The 23,429-nt window shown below is 37.7% G+C and overlaps 1 protein-coding gene across 2 annotated transcripts in view; it reads left to right on the forward strand.

The window, feature by feature from the left end:
* Positions 1-23,429, forward strand: part of LOC127625927 (SLIT-ROBO Rho GTPase-activating protein 2) — a 147,991-nt gene that overhangs the window by 1,105 nt on the left and 123,457 nt on the right. The window lies entirely within an intron of this gene.

The following is a 23,429-nucleotide window of genomic DNA, read 5'->3' on the forward strand; positions in this document are numbered from 1 at the left end:
ATAATGTGCATTCTTACAGTCACTATTGTGCTTCACATTGGTTACACTGTATACATGCGACATCGGTCCTTACGGGATCAACACAATCGCATTAACTTTTTTATTTTATTTATTTTTTTACTTTGTGAGAAACAATTTTAGTGCATCTCCACATGTGGCAATGTGTCTAAAGGGAATGATGGATGTGCGAACGCGCAGTGAGTCGTAGCCGTAGTGACCCAGTGTTATTTCGCCAATGTGTGAAACGGTATTGACAATAGATTAACTAACTCAAAGCTTTTGAGTGCAAAACGGCGTTAATATGTCATTAATGTGACATAAGTGCTGCTTTTGTGTATTGTTTCGGCTCAGTCAACGTGTAGGTTGTACGTATAGACGAAGCAGGGCGTTTTCTTTCCCTGCATGTCTCTATACTACCACTGGTGTGGTGCTGTTTTAAACCTATTGATTTTTGAAAACATGTCATGTTGGCTTTCTGTAACTGACATGGAGGTTTTAAAGTTGGTCGTGGATTAAACAACACGTTGAACACAGTTTAAAACAGTCGTTTCTTAATTTATTATTAATGTTGAGTTTTAACTGACAGAACTGCTTGACTGAACTAAAAGTGTGATTCCTTGTGACCATACGTGTGTGCTTATAATACTTTTAATTAATTGGCTACTATTGGTAGCACTCCTTGAATAAGGTCGATAAACTTCAAACTGTTATCAAGCATTTCATTTTTGACGGGAATGAAAACGAGGCTGTAAGGGTTGTCGAAATAACATTAAAAAACATATTTTTTTTAGGAATATGTATATATATTACATACATACATACACACACACACACACACACACACACACATAAATTAATTGTTAAAATTCGATGTTATCTGGACTCTTAAAATTTTATAGCATGCCATTGAAGAGGGTCCCTCGCAGTCTCGTTTTCATTCCTGTCAAAAATATGGCACTACTCTGAATAATGTCTAGGTCTGTGAGCCTGGATTTTATCTTTTTGGGCACAAACGTAGTATTTCATGAAGGAATTGTAACAATACATCCAGTATCTCTTTACTCAGCCATATATGGAGACCATTTTGTTTAACACGAGGAGTTCTCTTCCACATCTATCTGATGAAATGAAACAAAGTTTTTTTTAAAAAATTTTTTTATTGAAGAAACAAATACAATAATTTCTCTATCATGTTATTTACGCCTCCCCAAAAGTCACGTATGTGTCACTGAATGAGTGTTCTCTTGCGTATTAGCCTGGTCACTGGCCCTTTAAATATGCCTTTGAGTTGCACTGCCTGTTGCTGAGTGTGGGGCAAATCTTTGAGGCAGTGAGTTTATCTTTGAGAGTTTTATTCCAGTAGATCAATGGGACATACAGTATTATTGAACTGCATTTAGGGTCTCTAAATGCAAGTTTTGTAATGGAAATGGGGCCTGGCTCTTGATTTGTATTTTCCATATTGATTTATTTTTCAACATGAGTTGTAGCATTTTTATTAATCATTCTATTTCATCACTGGCCAAGTGTTTCTAATGAAGTTGTCTTCCCATTACAGCTCGAAAATAGTATGATGTAATATTTTTCGCACCATTAGCAGCATTATGGGATTAAATGAGGGATTGATAGTATGTGCTAGGGCCAGTTGCATTCCCACTGTCACTTCCATGGCTTCCTTGTGCCTCTTCAGGGCTTCCTCGGGGCCAACGGCCAAGTTCCTTTGGCCACCCGATTACCCTTTGGGCCAAAGAAGGCCAACTTGGGATTGAGTCAGGTCAGAGAGTCAGCACCAAGATACACATTTCCCAATTTTTCATCTGTAGTTACCAGCTTATCTTAACAGATCAATGGAGAATCATTAGTACTGTTCAGTAGACAAAATCAGGGCTCTAATGAATATTTGAATAAACTGCCAAAACGAAGAAGTATATTGTCACAGAACCTGCCAAGTTGTGTATCCAGTGCACAATGATACAGGTGCAGGAAAATAAAATATAAAATTGCGTGCAAAGCACAAATCAATGTTCATAATGAGGGCTAGCTTGCCTCCAAATTCTGATAGCTTGAGTTTCCCTTTTGATAGTGAAATGATTGGAGTGTGTGACGTTGGCACCAGGGTGGCATATTAAGGGCAGGTTTTAGGGCAACAAGCCCGGTATAGGCCTGATCATGGGAATAAAGATTGATTTTGGTCTCGCAGCTCAAGGTATGAGGCTTTTGGCCCCAGCAGGCCATGTGGTGGAAAAGAGGCTATTGCAATATTGTCAGTATCAATAGTAGTCATACTATTTCCTGGCAAATTTTTACAAGCATTTGTGAAGTTAATATACTTGAATCAAAATTGTTAACTCTCTTTTACAGAGGAACTGCCTTTTAAAGAGGTGTTTATGCTGAATAATAACCTCATTCACATCCTAGGGAAACTTTATGTCCAAAGCATCGTACTGCTCTCTGCCAGTAGAGATTGTGTTTCACCTTATAAAATAAATGTAAATCTATAAACCTGTTATTAATTTTGCACTATTGTTCCTCCTCCAGCTTTACTATGTCTGTGTTCATTATCATACGTTCATTTAGTAAAGTCTTTTCCTTGCCAGTTTTAACACCCAGCTTCCCCCACAATGAAATCCGTGTTACATTTCTCTTGTCTGCCCTGCCTGAGAAAGAGAGTAAAAGGTTGCATATCATTTTGCTCAACAATTTTGAGCTGACAGGCACTGTGAAGAAACCATAATATGCATGATTTCTTCTCTCTGGAATTGCAGTGGCAACACAGTGAAAAATGGCCTAGATTTTGAATGATGCCATGCCATGTGATTTGCCTAAATATTCTGTCATGAATTAGTGGCAGAAAGAGGAAACAGTAATTACAGACTGATCCCTTTCTGTGCAGAGGCAACCAGACGTGAGAGAAAATCTGAAACCCAAGAAGTTATAGAGAAACAGATCAAATATGTGTACAGTTCTTATTGGATTATCATTGATTAACAACAGCTTGATGCAAAACATACTGTTCTTTGTTGCAACTGTGTTCTGCTTTCTCAATGCCCTTCAGTTCCTGGAGTTCTCACATAAGATTGTGAGCTATGATAAAAATCAAAAGTATACATCTGTGCTTTAGGCAAACAAGAATCTCAAGACTCTGACTCAGTGCTGCATGAACCCTACAACAATGTTTTGCAAATATCTATCTGATGGACTGACTTGTAGAGTCATTCCTATTGGCTTTACAGTGGTCCTATTTGTCAAAAAAACCTAAAGTAAACTAATCCATACCAATAATGTACTTCTCCAGGTTCTGATCTAATTATTTACCCATCAAATTGCAGAATGTATTTTGGCTCTATGCTGCAATGTGGGTTCCACACTGTGCCATTTTATTCTATCTTTTATCTGCTGTATGTGATTGCCTTCTTCATGATTATAACACGGAGTCCACCCCCACTAAAAGCAGATGACTGATGAGTGTTCTTCTGAAAATATTGAAAAGTATTAGTGATTATTTTAGGATATATAAATATATGTATATTTATATTTGCTATCCAATTATGTATGATTCCTCAAAACATCTGGTTCTATATTCAGATCTTTAAAAACAGAAGCACAAATGAAACCAATTCATCAAAAACTCATCTGATAGCATAAAGCAGGAGCCTCATACCTGAAAGTGCTAAGAGGGAGATGGAAGACTGGGCTTGACGTCTTGAGGACTGGCAGCAAACACACTGCTGTGTTTTTCAGCACAAATGACTGGAAGGATTGGATAATGTAGCTAAAATCCCCAGACATGGGGAGTGAGCCTGTCAGCAATTGAAAAGTGTCCATGCATATAAGTACTTTTTAAAGCTGAAGGAAACAAAATGATTGACTGCTCTAATTGGCACCAGTAATGCAAAGAAAGGCCTGGAAGATACTTTATCCCTGTTTCATCTATGCTTGATGAGTTTTTTTAACCATAATAAAGGAAACAGAAGGTTCTGTAGAGATTGTTTCAATGAACATTTAAAGATACTATATGTAAGATTGACAACAAGCATTTGAAATGGGTACTGCAGTCCAAATTAAAAAATATTGGAGATTTGTCTGCCCTGCCCCAGACTCGAAGCTCATGTGTGCTGCTAGAATGTTGACATGCAAATTAGCCAACTCAGCATCCGTTTTAAAGGATTTCTGAGCTTTAAGCTGTCTCCATCTTCCAACGGAATCTCCAGTATTTATCCTTGTTTTGCTACGCCTCTGGTCGTGGTTGATTTTAGATGGATGGCAAGGCTTTTTAGGTCGGGTGGAATCTGTTATCTCTGATCCAGTTTGTTTGCTGGCTTCCATGACTGCAGCATGCAGTGTTGTTTGCCTGCAAACTTGTTCAAATCTGTCAACCTGGCGGTGTTGAAATACTATTGGTGATTGGGCAGTGGGTGGGAGGGATCACACAGGCCAGAACATAAACAAAAATTCCGGCCCGGAATGGAAACTTCAAAGTAGCATGCTTCCTAATTCTCTAATGACATATTATGGTAATTTTATGATTTAGTACAGTGAAAATATTACATATAACACCTTTAAAGATAAACATTCATATGACATTAGCTGCTGTAATTTATGGAGAGAATCTGGAAAATTTGGTTGATTAATTGATTTTAATAGTGATTTTGACACCAGTGTATGTAGGTCACTGTTGCATTCTGTTTGAAGTGCTAGTGCAATCGTAGGCTTTGGGGGAGGGTGTGAAAGCCAAGCTCAGATTCACACTAACATTTGCTCTCTTAACATATTTCTGCAGAGCTCCTCGCATTTCCATGTTTGAAAGTAGGTTATCACTGAATTCATCCCGTTTTATTGCACGGAAAGCTAAGCTCTACTAATTGCTTTTGATCAGGTTCTCATAATATTCTGGATGGCATCTGCTGGACTCTCATCTCAGTCATTGGCTGCACATTTCTCATTTTACAACAGCATGTGTCCATCCATCCATCCATCTTCAACCGCTTATCCGAAGTCGGGTCGCGGGGGAAGCTGCTCCAGCAGGGGGCCCCAAACTTCCCTATCCCGAGCCACATTAACCAACTCTGACTGGGGGACCCCGAGGCGTTCCCAGGCCAGTGTGGAGATGTAATCTCTCCACCTAGTCCTGGGTCTTCCCCGAGGCCTCCTCCCAGCTGGACGTGCCTGAAACACCTCCCTCGGGAGGCGGCCAGGGGGCATCCTTACCAGATGCCCAAACCACCTCAACTGACTCCTTTCAACGCAAAGGAGCAGCGGCTCAACTCCGAGCTCCTCACGGATGACTGAGCTCCTCAACCTATCTCTAAGGGAGAAGCCCGCCACCCTTCTGAGGAAGCCCATTTCGGCCGCTTGTACTCGCGACCTAGTTCTTTCGGTCATGACCCAACCTTCATGACCATAGGTGAGGGTAGGAACAAAAATTGACCGGTAGATTGAGAGCTTTGCCTTTCGGCTCAGCTCTCTTTTCGTGACAACGGTGCGATAGAGCGAGTGCAATACCGCCCCCGCTGCCCCGATTCTCCGGCCAACCTCCCGCTCCATTGTCCCCTCACTCGTGAACAAGACCCCGAGGTACTTGAACTCCTTCACTTGGGGCAAAACCTCATTCCCTACCTGGAGTACGCACTCCATCGGTTTCCTGCTGAGAAACCGATGGAGTCGGTTTCTCAGCATGTGTTTTTGCCAAAAAACATGGATGAAATGGTGGTGTCTTCAACCCCCGGACAGTTGTTTGCTTTATCTAGCAAGAAGAGACAGAATGAAAAGCATTCATTTGGTTTCATTAGTAGTGGTTTTGTGTATTCACATGCAGTTTTTTGGATTATGCTTTTAGCAGACAGACAGATTTATTGATTGGTTGAGGAGATGAAAGATGCAGAGGCTGATCTAATGAGAAACCACATGAAAGAGATGTGTGTTAACATTAGTGATAGATGATATATCTGATCGACCAATATTTGGCAATTTTTAGATAGCATTGGCTGTGCTCACCGATTAACAGAAGGGGTGCCTTGTGCAATTACAAACCCTACAGACAGGGTTACCACTTGTTAAATCAGTTTTTTACAGAAGACTTAAACAATTTATACGTACATACCTAAAGGTTCACATACTTAAACAGACTGATCTTACTGTGAATTCGGCAGCAGTAAGTTGAACGTTTTTTTAGCTGAAATCGGTCTGTGCTTTTGGAAAATCCAAACATTGGCACCAGTGGCCGAAGCTGGAAGTGTCGTTAAATATATGGGCTCATATGAGCTCCAGTTTCCAGGTGAAATGTCCACAGAGTGGTGCTTTAAGCAGTTTCTGTGAACGCTATTACTTTGTGGTTTCCACAGGACCAGAACCATTGTCTGAGGCTGCACCGCCATTTGTTTGCATTATCAATCACATCACAGGAAAAGGTAAACACATTTAAATGAGTGCAAAAATGTCCAATGGGAGAGGTCACTTTGTCAGTAACTCGGCAGAATAGAATTAATGACAGGGTACCAGAACATTCTGTGGTAACACGTCGACTTCACATGTGATCGTGTTCACTTACATATGTAAAAAGTGGACTTTAGATACCCACCCTTGTCAAAACTGTCATTTTATTTCAGCAATTTTGTGTACATTAATCAGCCATCAGCCACCCATTTCTCTAAATATTGGCATCGATCATTGAAAACACATTTCAGTTTACCACTAGTTAATTTCCCTTGATTTTGACGGATTTTCTTCTGATGCCAATGTGGTATTGTTTGTTATCAGTGACCACTCCAAGGGTCATGGCTTGGTCACTTTACAAGAAAGTGGTAAAGTGCCTTCCACGTCCCTCCTCCCCCATCCCAATATGTTCAGTTAATCTGTGAGGTTGATAATCATAAAGTAATTTAGTTTTACGGCTCTTCCGCATTAGTCTTTGTTTACCCACGCTGCAGCTGCAACAAATCGTTACACTTCCACTAATACCTTCTTGTCCTTTTTAATACCCTTCCCCATAAAGTTCATGCCTCTATTAGAACAGGCCAGCATTGATCTGTGGCTGCCTCTTTGGCCAGGATTCTCAACTTCAGCCAGGGCATAATGAGTCTGTAGAATGGATTGTGTGTCCCTTGCGGTGCTAGAATACTGTATGTAAATGTTTTTTAAGTGTAAATGCTGACTTGGTCTCAAATAATCTTCCCCAGGAAGGATGTTTGTTTAAGGGGAAGTGGAGAGGAAAACAGGGAGACAGTGCAGAGCACACATGTATTGTCGCTATTGTGTGCCTCTGAATTGAGAACTCACCCCCGATTTTTGGACTTCCTGTCAAGAGACTAGCCCAGAGGGAGTTGACCTGGATCAGGGTGAAGGTCTCTCATTTCACAATAAACAAGAGAGTTGTAATTAGGAAGACACTCTGTTTAATGTGTAGTTTTGTGCTGACTTGAAACACATGGTTTAATTTATTGATTTGGATAACTGGTGGGTTCATATTTGAGGCCTAATTGGGGCCAAAATTACATCAATATGAAAGAAAAGTGACACTCTTGTAGGAACTCTTTGCAGTTTTTCCTGTATTACTGTAGCAGTTTTCCCATTTGCAGAGGGGTGGGGGGTGATGTCTCGGCTCATTAATCAATTGAGCAACTCTGTTTCCAATAATGGTTGTAAACTAAAGGCTTGTTTCTCTTTGAACTGTTGGGGTAATTTCTAGTTCAATCCACCAATGAACAAACACAACCTAATGTTTATGGATACAACATAAAGACCATAATGGGAAACAGATGCCTGAACCCTCTACATGCACATACTCAGACACTCAAACATTTACCTGAAAAGTCTAAGAAGGAAAGAAACCATTCCAAAATCACACCCTCCAAACTCCATTATGGTGTTTTGACCGCATAAGCATAATTTACTGCAGAAAATGAAAATGACTCTATTGACTTTTTGTATCCCCTAATTAGTCTTCCACCCTGCTCCTCAATATCAATTTATTATACCATTTTAGGCAATGAATGCCAGGTGATTTCCAACCCTGAATGTGAAACGGACAGAGCGAGTTATGGAGAAGAAGAGAAAGATCAAGGTGTTTGCGCTGTTTACCCGCTGTCTCCCAGGCTGAACACCACTCTCCCTGCTTCCACTTAAAATCCGCTCAGGGACCAGCCATTTCCAAGCCATCTTCCTACAGTTAATTTTAATTTTTATTAAAGATATTCGCAAGCATCCAAATGGAACACACATGCACATTTTCATGGCTCATATCTTTGATGGGTAACTCTGGGCTGAAAAATTTGATATTGTTGTCAGTTCATGTTGAATGTCCTGCAGTTTTGCTCTCCAGCAGACCCTCAGACAGGCAAGGTAAAGTCATCAAGCACTTTTCTGGCATTCTTCCAGGGAAGGAGTGGGGGAGGTGAGTCGAAAACCTGCAGAGTGGAAACCCCTATAAAGTCTTCCATCTCCTGCTTTTCAGACTGAAATGGGCAATCTTGGTTTAACTGGACAGAGTTCAATTACAAGGCAAGAAAAGTGTGCCAGCCAGTGACATCAAAGCAGACTATGATGTAAACTCCAAGACCCAGAGTATTCGCTATGTATTTAAAATTTATGAATGGGATTGAATGAGAGGTCAGAGATTGCACCAGTGTTGGTACTAAAGTGAACAGGCAAGTCTGTTTCATGAAATGTCGCTTGAACTTCAAACAGTCAATTATCATGTCTAGCTTTACAGTTGTTATTGATAAGAGTTCCGATTGACCCTTAATTGGGCATAAATGAATCTGACTAATTAATATGGCTGTTTTTTGGCTGCAAGGCCAGAAACAGACTCTACGAAAGTACACAAATGCAAACGTGAGCACTTTGCCAAAGCATTGCAAGGGTATGGTTCCGTTGAACGTACTTAAAGGGGCATTCTTGCATTACGGTGATGGTCACAAACCTCAGTTCTCTGGGGGGATAGAGTTACTGTCAAATGTTTTTGCTATTAAACTGGAAGTGTTATTATATTAAACATAGTTGTAAGATCTAACTTGTTCAGTAAAGACCAAACTTTTCACAATAAATCTCAACATCAGCAGTTTTAAGCTTCATGGCATCATCTAGCATTCTGTGCATGTGTCAAGCACTAGGAAGTGTAATCGAGCTTGAAATCATGATCGTGCCTAGAGACTGCTAAGGAAAGATGTCAGGTATCCATCCGATCGGTACATTCCTAATTTCTACTTTATCTAAACAATATTGGTTTAGTTTTGTTAGTGTAAACTAATGTATTGAGGTTGATTGAGTGATTAATATTAAATCATATTTTTGTGTTTACCTGAATACATCTAGTTAATTTATATGTTGCCATATGAAGCAAATTTTTTTAGGTAAGCATTTTTTTCAGTGTAACAAGCTTAGTCCGCTTGAACAGTGACTTGATCTGAATGAATCTCATGGTATTTGTCTTTTATATTTGCATATCACCAACGGACACATTCCACCATTAGTTTGTCCGCTATGCAAACCCGGAATGAAAAGTCTTCACAACAAGCTTTGACAAACATCATCTCTGGCTCTGCCGAGCTTCACTGGGAAAAGAGGCTACTTTTCAAAATGAGGAAGCATTGACATTTGTCTAATCGGTCTTCCCCAAAGGCTGTTTTCAGTTCCTCCTCTCATTTAAGCCCAGCCATTGTGACAACTGAGTCCACGTCTCACACGGCAACAGACCTGAGACCTGTAGGAATGTGCAACATGAGTCAGGATCACAGTCTTTGGAGAGCGCTGGTGTCTTTTCTCTCTCCTTCTCTTTTCTTTCCAAATCTGCTGTGGTTCTGGTCAAACAATAAAAGCATTGTGTAGACCTGCAGGACCAAAGCGGCCTCTGTTCTTCTATTGTTCTCGTCTTCTTGGCCTGCTCACTCCTACTTTTCTCTCGAACCCCTGAAATTATGTAAGTCAGTCAGGATGAAATATGACACATTGGTACTTTTGAGTTTTCTTCTTCTGTTCCCCTCCAAAGGCAGGCTTTTAATAATTGTTAACACATGACATTTTAACACATAGTAGACCACACGTGCATGTTGTTTTTCGGCAAATTTCCATGTGAAATATTTCAATATAGAGACAGTTTCATTAGAGATCACAGGCTATATACACTAATTGTAATATACTTTATGTATACCCACATGTCTTGGCACTATTGCCTGTAAATACTATCAAAAATATAGACAGACTTGCACTAATAGGTTGTTTTTCCACGTTTAAAAATGCACAGGATAAGTCAGGAGCTATATAAAGCCTCATATATAAACAAAAACTTATCCATATCCTTAATTAAAAAGTCAATAAATAAAGAATAAAGGGCAGCAGTTCCTCAAAATAAAACTGGTCTAATTGAAAAACAATTGAAACTGAGGTATTGAATGTCTGAGAAGTCTCTTGGGCCAGGAGAGGAAACAGATTTCTTTGTGTTAAGGCCTTCTTTGTTTCACTGCCTCTCATAGGCACGCTCAGTTGTAGTTACTGACCATTATGTGGTTTTCTGGCCCATTTCCTACTGGTTTAATCCACCTTTGTTCAGAGTAAAAGGAATAGTTCACCCAAAAATGACAATTCTGTCATTATTTACTAGGGATGCACCGAAATGAAAATTCTGGGCCGAAACCGAAAATTCAGGATGCACTTGACCGAAAACCGAAACCGAAATTTTTACCTATTTAAAAAATATATATTTTTGGTGTATAATTGTATTAATTTTATACTTTTTCATTAATTTCATGAATTTAATTAATCTGAATTGAAAAAATACAAACCAATAAAATAAATCACACTTTTATTGAAAGTAACACCAAAATTGGACAAAAAATATATTAAAACTATATTAAATATTATTATTCTTTCAGTTCTGTAAAAATCTAATTTTACAGATTTTATTAACAATTATCCAAATAATGTAAAGTTTTAGAAAACTATTATATGAAAAACAACAGTCAAGTAATGAACTTAGCTAGCATCTTTCAAAAAGTTTAAATATGCAACAGTAATTTTAATTAAAACAAAAGGCAGAACACAGAATGGCAGAGGGCCTCTATTCCACTGATCTATATATAACTATAATATATAATTATATATATAGATCAGTGCTCTATTCTGTTTATGTAAACGTATGTACACTTTAAGTGAAAATGATTGTGCAAAACAGCAGTAATTGAACTAAATCCAACCTCAACTGTAAACGACAGATGTATCCTCAAGTGAAGAACAAGTGTAATGTAAATGCTATACACATCATATTGGACCGCTTTCTATTTAAGTACAAGCGACAGGATTCTCTTCAAGAACAAAAGTTGCAAAATTTTCTGACAGTTTCTCCTGTCAGAAAGCTCATCAAGAACATGAGATGCTGCACTGAACAGACTCTCACTCTCTGTGCTGGTGCTTGGGCAGATTAATACCTGTGCGCAATCCGCGCAAGCAAAGGAAAGTGGTCTTTGTTTATGCGCCAGTAGTCAAGGGGATTGTCGCTTCTGGCGTAGTTCAGCTAGATACGTCTGAAGTTGTGTTGTAGCAGCGCTTGTTGTGGCACTGCTGTGGATCGGGGTGCTTTCCTGTAGAATCTCTTGCTGTACTCTGTGTATATATATCTTGAAAGTTCTGCTGAACAAACACTGCAGATCGCAAATTTGATGTCCTTATCAGAAACTGTGAAGAATTTCCACGCCGCTGACATGATCGGCCTTTGTTGGGTAGCACTGTGATAAGGGCTAGATCGATCCAGATTGAAATCAGAGCACTGAGGGGCGGGGCGAGGAGGTATATATTTTCGGCTCATATTTTCGGCCTTTTTTCTCTTTTGGCCGAAAACCGAAAGTGCCATTTTCGGCGGCCAAAATTTCGGTGCATCCCTATTATTTACTTTTCCCCATGTATTTGGGATCCTGTAGGATGTTCTCTTCCGTGAAACACAAAATGATTTATTGTATTGTTATTAATTGTAGAATTTCTAAGTTGCTTTTTTTCCATTAAATGAAAGTGAATTGTGACCATGGCTGTCAAGCAAGACTTTCAAGGCAAGGTTTTCAGTGAAGAACAACATCAGAGCTTTTGAATTACTACAGAAGAATAAAGCATGAGCCATATGGAGTACTGTACTTTTATTATAATTTTCTTTGTGCTATTTTGCATTTGTCAGCTCCTGGTCCCCATTCGCTTTCATTGTGTCGAAGAGAACAGTTCAGACATCCTGCTTAACCTAACTCCTTTAGTGGTCCAAAGAAAAGAAATATGAAATAATTTTCTTTTTTTATTGAACTATTCCTTTACTGGTTTAGATGAGACCAGTGCTATGGCAAGCTTTGAATGTGAGGCAAGACACAAGTCTAACCATAAGCACTACTAATTACTATAGCTATTGTATTTTGGGCATGTGTGATGTATGATGTAATGTCTTCCATTCTAACCTTAACATTTCAAATGTCTTCTTTTATTCTTGTGCTGTAGACTGGAAAAAAGTATGGCTTCTAACAATAAGACATCTACCTTAAGTTTTCGTAAATTTATGAGAAAAGGAATTATGTTTTAGGTGTATCTCTCTTCAGGATAATTAAATGTTCCCTCCATCTCAATACCACTGAGATGTATTTCCCCAAACCCAAACTTTTATAGTCCTCTATTTTCCCATAAACTCATTTTGTAAGTCTTATAAGCAAAATAGCTTCTCTGCAATATTTTTCATTTATCTTGCCATTCACTGCTTTTTTTCCACAGCCAGGATTTTTATGCTCTTGCTAGCATCACACGGTTTTAGATTTATGTGGTTGTTTATGAACTATTGAATGACTTCTTTTAATTCATTAGAAAACACAAGAATTGAGAGCTTCCTTTTGAAGGGTCGTCAGCTTTATTGATATTACGCTGGATTAATCTCTCAGCTCTGTGAAAAGACCTTCTAAAAATTTATGAACTCACATCACAAACATCCCTTTCTCACTGCAGCTGAATACGGTTGTCACCAAGTCACTTCCGAAATATTCAGGTAGTGACAACTGCATTTTAATTAAACTCACGTAGTGTGTACACTAAACTGAACATTTAGTATTTAATAAAGTGATGCTGCTCACTTTTAGACATAAGGGTGTTTACTTGCCCACAATACGCTGACAACTACCAAAGATAAGCTAGCGGTAATTCAAAAAATCCGACAATGAATTATAACCGCATTTCCATGTTATTTAAAATGATCAAGTTATTCTCTGCTTGTGACGTCAAAACGTAAACGGGCACACGCACAACATTTGTGCACATTGGGTAAACTGGTAAGAACACTGGTAAAGGTGTTTGCATGCAGCGCAAACCTAAGTGTAAACTACATGACTCAAGCTCATCTCCTTTAATGTTTTGAGTATGAGACTGGTCTGCGACGAGAAGTCTCAGATCTTATGACCAACAGTCTTGTAGAATGTGCACTCCTGCGATATGCCCCGACAAGTTGCAGATGCTACAACAGATTTCAAACCAGCTTGATATCTAAACATCCTGATGAGCGAGAGACTGACAATAAGCCACAGCCAATGAAATACAGAAAGAGCGCAAGAGGAGAGCAATGTATTGGGAAGCAGAAGACAAAAAAATATTTGAAGATAAAATAAAACATCACCCACATCTCCCTACCCACTGTCTTTTATTATTTTCAGCTGTTTTTTCTTTGCAAAAATGGACAAGAGCCAATCTTTCAAGTTTGCTGGCATGGTATGAAGAATAAACTGCACGAGTTTGTGAATTAATGTCATTATCTAAATTTTAAGAGGCATTTTGGACCATCCATTTAAAATTGTACGACGCTAAAGTCAGCTGTATCAGCCTTTTTTTTGCCGATTATGTACGGATTTAAAAATGAATAAATTTATGATCTGAAAATTTAAAAAGCAAATGCATGAACATGTACAATAGGGACACCGATATGAGAAGCAGGCACATTAGAAGCTCAGCTAGGTACTGCACTAAAATAACTCTGCTCTAAACGTCATGTTTGTGTATGGTTTTTAGTGCTTTTTCTTCTTGTTTTTACCCTTTACCTTCGTTCAGTAAAACACACCGATGTAATGATTGTGTATGTCCTCCTGAAATCAAAGACTCTCCTCAAAATCCAAACACAAGTGGTCAAAAGAGAACACCAGGTGTGTCTAGCTTGTACACCTGTACATGGATCACCCAAAACACAGGTGTACACATGGTCTCAATCAGGGATGAATGGTCGTGTATTTGATACACCCCATCTACAGTCACCCTTACAAAAAATGTTGAGTTCTGGCAAACTAGTCACAAATTTGTCGGAAATTTTGCCACTCATTATTTTCGCATGCAAATGAGCTTGTGATTTGTTACAAATGTTTGCCAGAAGTTTGCAGCTCATCACCAGTAGTGGTGAACCTGCAACAAACCTTTGGCAACAATGGACAAATTTGCCATGAACTCACAATTTTTGCAAGGGCAGTCGTGTAGCCCTTACCCTGAAAAAGGGAAACTGTTTATGGCGTTTCATGATTTTACACATTGTCGGCTCATTACATTATTTTAGGAAGGTGATGAGATTTTTTTTTTTTTCAATATTTTAGGCAATATATGCATGAACCATGTATGGCTATTGATACATATAAAAATATATATAGCAGGAACAAGACAAAAACTGTACTACATTTTTACGTGTAATAGTTTATTGAACACTCAAATAATTTATCTTTCATTAGTTCACGCATGGGTTTATAATAAACAAATAATTTATCTTTCATTAGTTCACACATGGGTTTACATACAGCATTAAATGTCTAAAAAATATATTCGCTATATGCCTACAAAGGTCCCCAATTCTTTACAGATTCAGGCAAAAGAAGACAAATGCTTTCCACATAGTATTTCAAACTGTTAGTCAAAATCTACAACCATTTTGTTTTTAAAAATGTTCACACATTATTTATATATATATATATATATATATATATATATATATATATATATATATATATATTATTACAGTATATATTTCCTCATAATTGTGTTTATATATTGCTCCTACATATTCTCGTATAAATGTTACTATATGTACAACATATATGTTAAAATATATTTGACACACACTACCATTTGTTATCACAAGCACATCTATGTATTATTGAATATAAATATAAAATGTCATACATTACAGTATATAAGTACATATATTGTCATATATTTCTGAGCCTTGCAGCAGGGATATGGCTTATCTGACTGGGTCACACTTCTAATGCTTTTTTAATGAAGCAATTCATTATTTCTCTTTGTTTTTCCCATAATATATGGTCTAATTATGATTTTTTTTTCTTACCATGCAGGCATACACAGTTGAGTTTTTGTTCCCCTCTTCGTCAACTCTATTTTGCTTTGAACTTCAAGATAATGCTGCACTCTGTGCCAACACTGCCCACAATTACACACATAAACTCTTCAATCAGCATTTAACTTCCCAAGCTCCCAAACAAAGCCTTAGGGAAATAAAATCATTAGCTCTGGATATCTGTCTATGCACATACTGCAGACTTGAGTGTAAACATACAATGGGGTGCATTTTACGTAGCAGTTACACCACTTTTGTACATGGTAGGCTATTTAAGTGCATAAACCTGCATCCTGTTCACTATTCACAGACAATCCGGTTTAACCAGGTGCTAAATATATTAAAATAGCACTGAGCCAGTATTTAAATTAAGTAACTCTCTGTGTCCAAATATGCATACTATAAAGTATGCCAAAAGCAGTATGTGAAATTAGTATAACTAAAGTAATCATAAAACAGTAGGCGAGAAATACCCAGAAAACCTTCTCTATCCTCCGAGACTCTGAAGTGTGCATCCACTGGACACTTTACTACAACATAATGCGACAGGGGATGCAATTTCAGATTCAAAACAATGAATTTAAAAAAAACATCAAAGAATTTGAATAAAGAGATATTTTTGTACACTTGCTATCGATCAAAACAGTTTAACTCCTCAAACGAATGATGGAGAAAAGTATTATTTATAACCAGGCATATATCCAGACATGTTGTGCAGTCGAGCACATTTTCTGCATTTTAAAGAGCTGATTCAGTTGTCTGGATTGCAGTTGTAGTGTGATGCTGTACAGTACCTGTAAATTATGCCAGATTGAGGTAGTCTACTTCATCCTTCACAACCTAGTACTCAGAACTGACCTGCAAGATCAGGAATTTCGCTGTACACATTGCGTTAAATTGTTGACTGAGTTGTGCCGTTACCTGATTTGCATAATTCCTTTAACGAGTTGAGCACTGAAAACAAAGTAGACAGCGCATGCAAAGAAACCAAAACTATCATCGGGTGGATCTCATTCTGAGTGAATTCCCCCTTGTGTGTTTTGGATAACCCACCCTTGACGAGGAGCATTTGGGGGTCCTTTTAAGATGGGGACAGGCTCTCAGCCTGCTGTGGGCTTTCAAGATTCTGGTTATCTTTTACTCAAACCAGATGTCTGCTTACCCTGCACATTAATCCATAATGAGAGCCAAACCTGAGGTGCTCATTCCTTTGCTTCATGCAAGGCTTGTTTTGCACAATATTCCTCCGTACGTAATAATTTAGGGGCCCATTTTAAAGGTGGGAGGCGGTTGACCTCCCTTGAATTTCCCGTACAGTCCCACGGCATGCTTTGTGTGCTGTTACATGTTTGTGCTGTGCCCATATCCACATCAAGGCTTTGATGAATTTCCAATTCAGTTAATGTAGACACAGAGATGATTATTCATATTAGAGGTAGGCTAAATCAGGTATGTCTCTATTAAACTCCAAGGTGCACTGAAAGAAATGTGTATCATTTTGATTATGGCAGAATTGTTTCGCCCTGATCTATAGCGTTTTGCGCAATTGCTCATTCTTTGAATCTTCCTTTGAATACAGAAGTGTAGTTATGAAACACAGCCTGAATTATGATCTACTTTACATGTGGTGTCTCTAATTCCTGTGTATTTAGCACCAACATATGAATAGGCATTTTAAAGGTAAATTACAGCTCATGCAACTACACTAGTTTTTAAAAATCCTGTTTAAATTAAGCACAGAAAAATCATACAGAAAAATCAACCATTCAAATCTATGCAATTGCTAGTTTTTTGTGCTCTTCTGCTGTAGCTAAAGTGGTCTTGCATGTTTACTGAATGTGTTTAAACATGCCGAGAGGTGTAAGACTCCAAAGCTGTTGAACAATCAATAATTTATTGCAGACACCACTGCTACTGACTTTTTGTATTTAAATAAATCAGTCAGCAAAATGATTTAGCAGTAGAGCTGTAGAAATTCCTTGTGATTTCAATGCACTAATCAGCTTTATCGGCATTAAGACATGTCAATTATTTCTGCTTTTGTTTTACAAGATAGAATATTTCACAGTTAAGCAGTCCCTAAGTACAGCAGTTCCAGACTGCAGTACCACTCAGCAGTGTGGAGAGTGATCAAACGTAAATCCATTGTTCCAAGTTCGAAGCCCCTGTTTTTTCTTTGAAAGTTTAGTGAGGGAAAAATGCCTTGGCTTTCAACCTCCCTTCTTTATGTGCACTTTGGTATTTTGAGTGCCAGCTGACATCCTGCATCTACACATTTCACACCTCAACCGAGTGGCAAATGAGGAACTTAAGCCCTCTGCCATACCAGCTCTTTAACTCAGCTCATCTGATCTTCTCCAGATAAGGTGAAATAGGGGTGGCATTTGGGGCCTTGATTTATCTATGTTCATTCCTTATAAGTCCTGATCCTGGAGGTCCCCTAGAATTGCACATTTTGGAGGTAATTTTAGTAATATGAAACACCCAGTACAGTACTGAGGACCTAATGAGCTGGATTGAGAAACTGATGTACATACTCTGAAAAAAAAATAGTACTTTTCCATCATTAGGCCGAACAGTAATGGTTACTGTTACTGGTTATTATGGATAATAAACAATGCATTGACATAATATAAGACTTGTAACAATAAACAAGCACGAAACACATAACACTGTAATTCCTCAACAGTAGATCAGCGATCACGTCATACATTTCCATCAATCCACTATTATTAAAACTTATTTTAACAGGTGAAGTTAGACATGTGCCAATGGAGCACGTTTCCATTTACTTCCAACACTTGATTATCTAATCAAACGAACAAAATACGAACAAAAATTGCATGAAATTGAATATCAAAATATGAATACATATGATAAATTACAAAAGATATATATATATATAGCAAATCCCCACAATGTGTCAGTTGTTGTTTATATTTGTCCTCCAGAGGCTTTGGCCATATTTTGAACCCTCCAATTCTGCCCACGGGAAAAATTCTTTATTTGTGAACTACCGTCGATGATTTTTACCAATAACTGATACTTCCAAAAGCCACTATCACAGCCAATTAATCAGTAAAACTGATTCAAATTTGACTTTTGGACAATCAGATTTGGGCACCCGTTTTATATATTATATGTTAATCGTTATAGTTGTGCTGCCATGACATCATCTTAATTCAACACATACACACAACAAAGGAGCAATTAATGAATGGTGTTCTTGATTCTCAGCATGTGGCTGTTTTTCACAGCAAGACGACAAACTTTGTTTCAAAAGAGGCTGACGGCAGCAAGACAAAATTCAGTAAAAAAAAAACAGGAGAGTTTGGGAAATCATACACCAAAGTGCAGACAAGAACATCACTGTGTTAGCTCAAAGACGACTCATGGGGATAAGCTAACCTGCCATCTAGCTTATAGCAGTAATGCTGGTAGTGACGATTTTCTCTGAACAATCAGTGATCTGCAGTGTTTTGACGTCACATTTAGTATCGGCTCGGCTTGCTTGGAACCTCGACTGAGGTGGTACAAAAAAAAGTACCAGGTACTATCTACAGTGTAAAACCCCCAAAAAGCAAGCCGAGTTGAGTTGAGCTGTACCGTGCATTGTAAAAGCCCCATAAGGGGGTAGTGTTGTTTGACCCCACCCGAAGTTCCATACAGGAATACTTGGGAGTATATAAATCTCTCACTTTATTTCTCTGTCTCTTATATTGCTGCATGATTTAGTAACAAAATAACTGTAATGTATTTCTCAGGAGCTCACTGTACTGTATAAGTTATGGCAGGAAAATATGTCTGCCTCAAGCACAGAGAATCTGAATTCATTCAATGTCATATAATCATGGAAAGGAGCACAGAGCTCTTTTGTTTTACAGATGGATTTATAGCAATAACCATGTTTCATCAAATGCATGATAAGCATGGTTTTATTTCAGCTTTACTGTTGGTAATTCAAGGAATTTTCAGCCAAAATTTGGATTGAATAATAGTTATTAATCAATACATTTTTGATCACTGTCCTCTATATCAAGTACCATCTGATACAATCAAATGTACCCAACATATGTACACCATAGTACTTAATGATTACCTTATTCATGTAGCATGGTATTTACACGGAGCTCCACGTTTTAATTATTTATTTGATTACATCAATATGTGGTGTTATCCTCATTTTTAATCAACATTTATTTTTATGTTAGTGGTTCACATTTGTATTTCTAATTTTTCTGGAAAGACTTTGAAGGGCAGAAAACCCTGTCTGAAAATGTATAAATAATTTTTTATATATATATAGAGCATGTGCTTTGTTACTCCTTGCACTGAAATTGACAATTTATCAATTTAAACTAAAATTGACATGTCCTAGTATGATTTATTATAATGCTAAATGCTGCAATCTGCGTGTGGAAGAGAATGAATGTCTAAATACGACGGCTCATACATTGGAAACTCCACAGACATTGAGAATCATTCATGACAAGTTGTATCAGATGACAAAGCAGAGCACTAATCTACTGTTTGCACATGCAAACTATATATTTATATAATTAAATCACAGCATTTGCACTTTAATCTTTAACTCAACTTTATTTATATAGCATTTAAGTTGACCAAAGTCATTCACAGTAATACAATTTAAAACATAACATTTCAAAATTACCACATAAAAAACACCAATAAACACTCCAAAACAGTGTCCTACATTTCATTTGTCAGACTCAATGGCCAGTGTAAAGCGATGAGATTTCAGACATGACTTAAAAGTCTCCATGCCGCAAACTATTTATCCGGAATGTGAAGCTTCCGGCAAAAAAACAAACAAACAAAATAAAGCGTGTCATAATAAAAGCATGTTTAATTTGAAGAAGCCCTGAAGTTGAAGAAATTGTGACAGAAATAAATGTGTATTGCAACTCTATAGTAAAGTGTAATATTCACTGTAATAATAATTAGGCAATATATCACAAGCAAGATTGCTGTTGAATAAAAGTTAGGAAAAAAAAAGTTGAAAAGTTCTATTTTCCCTTGTTAAAAGTTTTAAGAATAAATTGATTAGACTGCCATTTTGTCTAAGTTTTATTAAATTAAACTAAAACATGGAGTTCTGGAAAATAATAATAATAACAAAAACATGATTTAGTAAAGAGTAACACAGATTTCAGGTGGGTGCTACTTAAAAACACTTAAGCAATGCATCCTTGATTGAAAAACACTTGAAGGAAACATGCATCTCTTTTAATGTATTATTTTACATTTACATTTATGCTTTTGGCATACGCTTTTATCCAAGGCGACTTACAATGCACTTATTACAGGGACAATCCCCCCAGAGCAACCTGGAGTTAAGTGCCTTGCTCAAGGACACAATGGTGGTGGCTGTGGGGATCGAACCAGCGATCTTCTGATTACCAGTTTACCAGTTATGTGGTTTAAACCACTACACCACCACATTAGTATATTTATCCGATTTTATATTTTTGTGCCATTAATAAAACTCAGGAAGGAGAGTGTGAACCATCTTGTGCTGGCTTTTGCTTCACACTTTAGATACATTTGTAGCGTTTGAGCATAGTGACATCAAACAGCTTCCTGGCTGGAAGAGATTACAGCCTCTGTTTACAATATTTTCAGTTAAAATTAAAATTTTAAGAAACAAGTTTTCTTCCTCCCCAGCCAAACATTTTGAAGCAAACCTTTTTTTGTATTTTATTTAGAGGAAACAGCAGACATGTTAAAGTTGATCTGTAGCTTGTATCTTCTGAGGGGTCAATGCGTATGAAGTCATATTACCTAGCAGGCACTGTTTGTTTTCTACATCCCATCTGAAAAAGAGATGAGGCAGCTATATCTCTGAACATTTGTTCATGTATCACACTGCTTGGGGCATCAGATATGTGATTGTGTGTGTCTGTTTTCCATATACTAGCATTTCAACTGGTGGCACAAAGCTGTCAAATGCAATCAAAGCCTTCAAATTCTCTGCAGGTAGAGTAAAACTTTGCCTTTCTTCACAGTCTGTTGTATGTCTCTCAATAAATAATAGATGATCTATCCCTGTTCACACCATGCATTGCTGTTCACACACTAGGTTGCATGTGAACAGCAGCAAGGTGGGATGTATGTGTGTTTTTGTAATTTTTGGAGACATGGTAATTTGAAATAACCATTCATGTCATTATGCAATTAGACTGATGCATCGTTTACTAATCTGTCAGTCAACATGGCTTTCTTTTCCATTGCCTCAAATATGTATAGATCGTTAAGGGTTGGGGTCCCTGGTACTATCAAGATAGAAATGTGGTTAAGCTCATGTACTTAATTAGGAGAACAAGCATGGTTGGACTCCAGTAATGAAGTGCCAATAAGTATCACTTGTGTTGTTGTTGTTATTGTTGGGCATAGTAATACCATACATTTGTCTTTTATTTTTAAAATACCATAGAGGTCCAAAAAGATATGGTACTGGCATGGTAAATATAATATTTACCATGCCAGTATCATACTTTTTTGAACCTCTATGGTAGTATCATAGTATTTTTTGAGTACAATATAAATACCATGGTACACAAGTATAGTAATCATTCAGAATCATGCTATGTTCCATAGCTCCGTAGTATTAACATTTACTATCATGTATCGCTACGATACCACCACAAGACTTCTGTAAGTAAATGGAGTTTCATATAGACGAAATTACTCTGAAATCACACACCATGCAACCACACGTCTGAGTTTTTTTTTAGCAGGAGAAATCAATGGTGGATAATATTTTGATCATAATATAATGTAATAATGTTTGTTAATGTTAATAAAAGTTATTATAAAAGGATATTTATGGTTTCGAGTGAAGAAATATATGGTTCTTTCTGAACTATTGGCAAAACAAGTTTTAACTTGGTTCAGTATGCCTGTATGATTATGTTACGTGTAACAGGTTTCTGAATGCACTTCCTCACATGTTTAACACACTTCTGAAGCCTTAGAAATGTGTCATATAAAAATGAAAACTACCAACAGACGTGCATTTGAAATAATTGGTCCACACACTGTAAATGATAATATTTGACTTCAGTATCACCATATTCAATATTCAAACTTAATAACAGCCATTCTCGATTGAGCAGATCACTTACTGCATTCAAAATGAATTCAAAGACCTAATTTTAGCAGTTTGTCATTATATGTATTAAATTATCCTTAAGGCCCAGGTATACTTTTTTGTGCATTCTAGACGCATATCCACTACAACTTCTTTGTGATAATCTTTTAGTACAGTCAGTAGCAGGCACATGCGTCAGCGACGCGCACAGCCAAGGATCACGTGCGCAGGTCAAGAAAATCTTGGGGTCATGCGGTGAAGCCGCACAGCTGTGCTGATGATGCAATTTGCATCACACATACTGTGCTCGGAGCGATCCGCAACGCAGACACACCAAAGTATGCTTTTGCCTTTACACAAACACGAGTTGCCTCTGCACTGCGATGGTGGATATGCGGTCCCGTTCTTCCCATTAGATCTTTCATAAGTCTTGTTCAAATAAGATTATCGCTAGGTCATATTTGGCTACATATCCATCATAGCGGTTGCACTTAAGAAATTGAAAAATGTTTGCAATCGGAGCTTGTGCGACTCCTTGGTGAAAAGTTCAATTCTACCAACAGCAGCTGTGGGTCAATTTTGTCTAATAGAACAGGCACAATAACAATGACCGTGATCTATGAAATTTCATACATTATATCAAATCATGAGTTTGTCCTGCTCTAACGATCCTGACTGAAATTGAACTAAGTTCAAATATCCAATAATTTGTCAGAAACTGGGTATGTTCAACCTTGGAAACAACACTTTTTGTACATTATCAACTCAATTTGATTGAAGTGGCCATTGAACACCGCTCTTTTCTTTGCTGCCAAAAGAACCTGAAGTGCTGCTGCCTAGCGTTTTTAAACAGTAACTTAATCCATAGTTTTGGTTCAGGCTAGGTATTGCCAAGCACCTCACGACTAGGCTGTGAAGAATAAACTCACAGTCTCTTCCAAATATGGGCCGATTTATTGACAATATCGCGAGAGATGGTTTTGCATT

This window comes from Xyrauchen texanus, chromosome 32, assembly GCF_025860055.1.
Source record: "Xyrauchen texanus isolate HMW12.3.18 chromosome 32, RBS_HiC_50CHRs, whole genome shotgun sequence".
In the NCBI taxonomy this organism is placed as follows: domain Eukaryota; kingdom Metazoa; phylum Chordata; class Actinopteri; order Cypriniformes; family Catostomidae; genus Xyrauchen; species Xyrauchen texanus.